Raw genomic sequence first — 6,000 nt, forward strand, 5'->3', positions numbered from 1 at the left:
AAATAATATGAACAGATTATACATACAGTATATACTAAATGTATAGTATATATGTAAATATATAACGTATGTATGTAAATATGTAACGTTCATTTTGATTATTAAAGGAAAATAACTTTATGCTTGACCATTTGGAGATTACAAATAAGTGCATATCCAATTCCAGTGACACAAGTAAAGCAGTTAAGTCCTCACATGTGAGGCTATAGACTTGGTCTCCTGGAACCAGTGATTGGAAGAACTGAACACTGAAAGGCCGGGTATCCAGGCTTGCAAATAAGGAACTTGTTGCATCTCTCTGCATCTGCAGTGTCTTTGTTAATCATACAAAGTGTGATTTTGCATTCTAATTACAAGTGCCATCAGCCTTTGTACAGATTTGAGCCCAGCAAGTCACAATCATAATCATTTTATGACATGGGATTCTAATCTCTTCACAAATTATTACCATTTTGAATATTATTTAATTGCAGTGGTTGATTTTAAAAAACACCCACAAGGCCGAAAACCAAGATCCCAAAAATACTTTGGTTGAAAACAGAATATTTCAGGAAACCCACTGTGCAGGCTGTATTTTATGGTCAGTATTTTTATTTAAATACCTGATATTGGTTAATTCTATTTTTTTCCTTAGGAAATTTTAGTGAATGACAGTGTTCAACATAACTTGGTAGTTTGTCTTTATGATGAAGAATTTTAAATGTACACAAGATTAGGAGGGGAATTTTCGTGTTTTTTTACCTAGTTTCAGTAACTATCGACATTTGCCTTTCTTGTTTCATTTATACCTAATCCTCACTCACCCTCTCCCCCACCCACATACACTTTTTTTTTTGCTGGGGTTGGGTCAGAAGTTTTAAAATCAAATCTCAGCCATCATATTATTTCACCCACAAATCTGCACTATGTACTGTATGTACCTCTAACAAATTATGACTTTTTAAACTGACCACAATGCTATTATCACACCTAACAAGTTAATAGTAATTCCTTAGCTAACATGATAATTCATTAGTGATTGTTGTTGATATTCAGTAATCCAAATTGGCATTGTAGGAAAGAACTCAGCTGGTAGTTTATTTGTTATTTCAAAAATACAAATTGTCACAGGATTTTGCTTCTGTTTCAAATTCACCGTCTAATCTTTTCTGCAAATTCAGTGAATCTGGGGGGAAAAAAACATTGACCTTCTCCTCTATTTAGTATTGTTTAAGATGAAGTTACATAAAAAGAAAGTTTCTCCTATCCCTGATTTTAAATAAGATGTTTAAGCTATGTTTTGTAAATTCTCAAACAATATTAGGATTCTACACACAGTTTCCAGAATATGTTCGTGCTGTGTTTATTGTGGTGGAGCATAAGAGGACCCCAGGGGTATTTGGGATTTCAGGAATAAAATGATGCATTTGCATGCAGTGTCAATTTTACTCAGAAGTATTATGGAGTAAATTTTCATATTTTTAAAAAGAAACATGACCTTTTAAAAAGAAATACTATTCTTCTTTATTTGGGCTACTTTCCCAGACCCTGTGAGATTTGAGTGCGGGCTCCTCTTTTCCTCCCCGGCTAAAGGGGAGGGGTTGCTTTGCTGGAGAACCTTGTAAAGAATACTGAGTTACGGGATAAAGAAAATGCAGCCCATCCTATTGAGGGATATCTTTATTAGCCAAAGCATTTCAACATGCTTTCAGATGAAAAACCTGCCTTTGATTATACAATCCAAATTCCAGCCTGCAAAACTCAGAGCAAAATCCTAACTAGCGCATTTAGTCATGCCAGAACCAAAAGGTCTTTATTATGTTAACAAAAATAATTACAAAATCCAACTGTCCAGAAATTAGCAGACTATCTAAAATATATCCACCCTCATTTAATAAGCATAAAAAATACTGTTATGGATTTTTTTTGGTGCAATGAGTCCCAGCTTTCAAATATTTCAGAACTTATCATTTCTGCTTGCTGTTCACAATACCTGATTGGTATGAATTTGCAATTAGCCACAAGATAAAGGCAAAGGAAAACACAAGGGAGGATCAAACAGGGATCTAAACTTCTAAACAGTGGAGTAAGAGGCTTAGGCCATTATTCATCATAAGTACTTAGAAAAAAATTGTTGACTTTCAGTTGTATCACTTTTAATTATACCAGTAACTTACATTTTTCTTTTTTCTTTTATTTTTAACTCCAAGTTCAAGTCCTCTTTAATACCCCTCCCAACCCCAGAGCCCTCAAGTCCTTCTCAGTAGTAACTGCTACGTGGCGGATCTCCAGTCCTTTCATTACACGTTCAGATTTGTATGTTTATTCCTTAACACATGTGAGGTACTGCCTCTTAGTAGGGGTCAGCATGAATATATTCGTGCACTTTTGGCTTTTTCAGCAGTGTTTTTAGGATCTATTCAGATGTACAGGTATGTGAATTCCTTTTAACTGCTGGATGTCCTGTGTCATCACATGTAGATATCATCTATGATTCTGCCTTTCCCCTATGGATGGACATGAAGGTTTTCCCCCAAGTTCCTCTATTATAAACGATGCTGCAATAATGCTGGTACCCAGTGCCAGGCCAAGCTGGAAGGGTGTGTGGCAGCAGTTGGCTACAGTGGAGAGAAGTAGTTTATCAAGGGCTTCTAGAATTTCTTTCTCATGATGATAATTAGCGGAAAGGCTTTAAGTGAGGTGACTTTTTAAAGTCTGCACCACGCACTCCTGTTGCCAGTGGGAGTAGACTGCTGCCCTCCCCTCCACCTCTGCTGTTACGTGCCTCCTACTTCCTGGTAGATACGGAAAAGTGGGATCACATTTCAGTTTCCATGAGGGTTGCCAAATGTTTGTTCCAAAATTGATGGTTTTTTCATCAGCCTTTAAGACAACTTTACTTAGGATTTTCTTCATTTTCTCTCCCCTGACCTCCTCAGACTCCGACGAAGTTTCTCTCCCTCTACCTGGCCCTGGGATGGGGCTGTCCACCAATTTCTGAGCTCACCTCTCTCAGATCTCATCCAGTTCCGTGGCTCCACATTTATGTTGATGAATCCAGCCCATTTCTGATGCCCTGTCCACACACTGGACCTCTCCCTGTGAATCTTAGGTGAGTCCAGGGTATCTCTGTTTACAAATGAAGCATCTCTCAAATTGAACTGTACACACCCCTTTCTCTCCAGCATACCCTTGACTTCCTTTACCCCTGCCTCCCCATCTCAGTTAAGGGCAGGGGATAAGCCAGCTACTAAACTCAGCCATCTTCACCCTCGGCTGGATGTCCTCCCAGCCCCACCCCCATCAGAATGATTGGTCTGTGACATACATTCATACTTCTTGTTTATAGCTTAAAAAAAAAGAAAGTCGGCCATTCTGCACCGTAAGGGCCATCCCTAGCCCAGGTCGTGCTCCCCTCTACCTAGGTCACCCACACAATCTCCTGGCCAGCTTCCTGTCGCAGACCTGCCCGAGAACTTTGTCCATTGCCCTCACTGTTCCCAGAACTTCCTTCTACATCACACATCTGATGGCACTCCTCAGCCCTCTTCTTTCCGGACATGGAGGCCTCAGGATCTAGCCTCTACTTTCCTACCCATTGGTGTCTCTCTTCACCTGCTCCTCTGCTTCTAAGGTCCAGCCGCACACTAGTGACCAGAAAGGTTTCCAAAGTCACGACCTTCTCCAGGCACCCCTCCAGGATATCACGCCGTCCTTATCCTTAGCTTACAACACGACACCCTGAAGACAGTCTTCACTTGTCAGCTTCCAGCCCCCTAAACACTGCCTCCTCTAAGGAGCCCGCCCAGCATCAGTGCCCACCCCGCCAGAAAAGGAGGTTAAGATCCAGGGTCGTTGAGAGTCGCTGGGGGCCGGATGCAGGCCTTGGGGTTTGGTTGGGGCCGTTGGGGATTGGCTAGAGCTGTTGTTGATTGGCTGGGGCCGTTGGGGATTGGCTAGAGCTGTTGTTGATTGGCTGGGGCCGTTGGGGATTGGCTAGAGCTGTTGTTGATTGGCTGGGGCCGTTGGGGATTGGCTAGAGCTGTTGTTGATTGGCTGGGGCCGTTGGGGATTGGCTAGGGCCATGGTGAGGGGTTGGTGGGGCCCTTGTTGTTTGGCTGGGGCCCTTGTTGATTGGCTAGGACAGTTAGGGATTGGCTGAGGCCCTTGGAGTCGCAGATAGTTGCTGAGAGAGGTCACGCCTGTGTCCAGGGTAGAGAGCTGAGGCAAACGGAACCAGGAGGCCAAGGAGTAGGCGCCCTGTCAGGCCAGGACCTGGAGTGAGGGAATCCGACGGGGAGTCCGCCCGCCCGCCAGCCGCGGAAAGACCGAGACCAGGAGATGAGCAAGAGCCAGGGCGCTCCTGAGCATCCTCCAGGCCAGCTGCGGGCAGCGGCCGCCGGCGAGGGGCAGGTCTGGTATGCGGAGGAGGCCGAGGCCCCTGGACTGTCTCCGGGAGAGTCGGGCCCGCAGGGGGTTCAGCTGGCTCCCAGGTTCGGGGCCGCACCTGCTGAGAGCCCAGAAGCCCCAGCTGCCTCAGCCCTGCGCCCGCGGGAGCAGTGAGGGATCCTGGACTGGACCCAGTTCTCCGTCTTACTGTGGCTCTTTCAGACCTGTTTGAGTGCAGGCTCCAGTTTTAGAGGCTGTGGAGGACTGGGGGAGGGAGCTTCCCTGACTTTAGGCTCCCATAGCTCTTCCTCCAAACCCTCACTCCAGTGGAGCTGGGCTCCAGGTGCCTTGGCCGGTACTCTTTCTTTCTGAAGTCAGGGTCGAGATCACCTGACCCACTCAATCTCAGGAACCTCCTATTTATTTTTATTTTATAATTAGTTGTCTTTTGTGTCGTCTCATTCCTCCATTGGGTAGACTTAGGCCCCTGTGTTTGCTCATGCCTTCCCATATCCACAATCTTGGGCAACCCTCACCTCCTGAGGCTGGGCTTGGACAGGTGACTTGTTTTGGCCAAGAAGAAGATATCAAAGGTGAGGCAAGAGGAAACTTGAAAATCTCTTGTTACTCCTGGAATCTGCCTCCATGTGCGCAAACCCTGACTATTCTGCTAGATGACATGGCCCAGGACCCCCAAAGACCCAGCTGAGAGAGAGGCCGTCTTGAATCATCCAGCCCATTGGCCACCTGACCCCAGACATGTGAGTAAATCCATCGCAGCTTGGCTGAGCCTAGCGCAGGTGAAAAGAATCGCCCAGTGGACTCGAGCTAAATAAGTGTTGTTGATTTGAGATAGATTGTTATATAGCAACAGATGACTTATATGCTACTCAAATCCCTTTGTTCTCTCCACCCCTCCCATCTCTTTTCCTGATTCTGTCACTCTAGACAACAAGCCTGCAGGGAACCCCATTAGGGTTTCTAAAGAAATGTTTCCCCAAAAAACTTTTACATAGACCCCCCCTGCATCAGAATCATCTGGAGAATCTTTTGGAAATAGTCCTGGTAATTGCTGGGAATCTTTGGGAGTGCAGGATGAGAATCTCCAACTTATAAGTCCCTCTGTCCCACTGGACACATTTTAACAGTTCTCTTTCCTCATCCACAGTTGTTGCAGTGTCTTTCCTTGCCCTAGTCCCTGTGTAATAGGGAAAAACCTTTGTATTCTATACAAGTTAATCAGTAAAGGGATGTTGCCTATAAGCTTAAATTAAACATTCTGGCCCATCTCTGGGAACCCTGTCTCCCAGGTAGGTAACAAGCATTAAGCTAAAATACCCTTGTTTAGCTCACAGGAATCATCCTGACCAGGCCCACCTGTGAATGACTGCAGGGAGGAAGAAAGTAACACATCCCCACCAGAGGCTGATGGGAACCAGGAAACATTTGACCTGACTCCCTCTCCTTTTAGTTAGAAGAAGCCTGAGTTCCAACTCAGGCAAGATGTTTTTGGGGGACACAAGTCCACCATCTTCTCAGTCTGTTGGCTTCCCTACCAAAGTCGCCATTCCTTGCCCCAGCAACTCGTCTCTCGATTTATTGGCGTGTCCTGCAGCAAGCAGTAGGAGCTTG

At 45.0% G+C, this 6,000-nt stretch overlaps 1 long non-coding RNA gene across 3 annotated transcripts in view; it reads left to right on the plus strand.

The window, feature by feature from the left end:
- The window catches only part of LOC132374906 (uncharacterized), a 204,680-nt gene extending 198,896 nt beyond the window's left edge, over window positions 1-5,784 (plus strand). For all 3 annotated transcript variants that reach the window (XR_009505811.1, XR_009505812.1, XR_009505813.1), the window contains 3 exons: window positions 2,919-3,091; window positions 5,043-5,129; window positions 5,717-5,784. This is a non-coding gene — a long non-coding RNA (uncharacterized LOC132374906). The remainder of the gene's footprint in view (window positions 1-2,918; window positions 3,092-5,042; window positions 5,130-5,716) is intronic.
- Window positions 5,785-6,000: the final 216 nt, after the last annotated feature.

The sequence above is a fragment of the Balaenoptera ricei genome, chromosome 11 (assembly GCF_028023285.1).
Source record: "Balaenoptera ricei isolate mBalRic1 chromosome 11, mBalRic1.hap2, whole genome shotgun sequence".
NCBI lineage: Eukaryota > Metazoa > Chordata > Mammalia > Artiodactyla > Balaenopteridae > Balaenoptera > Balaenoptera ricei.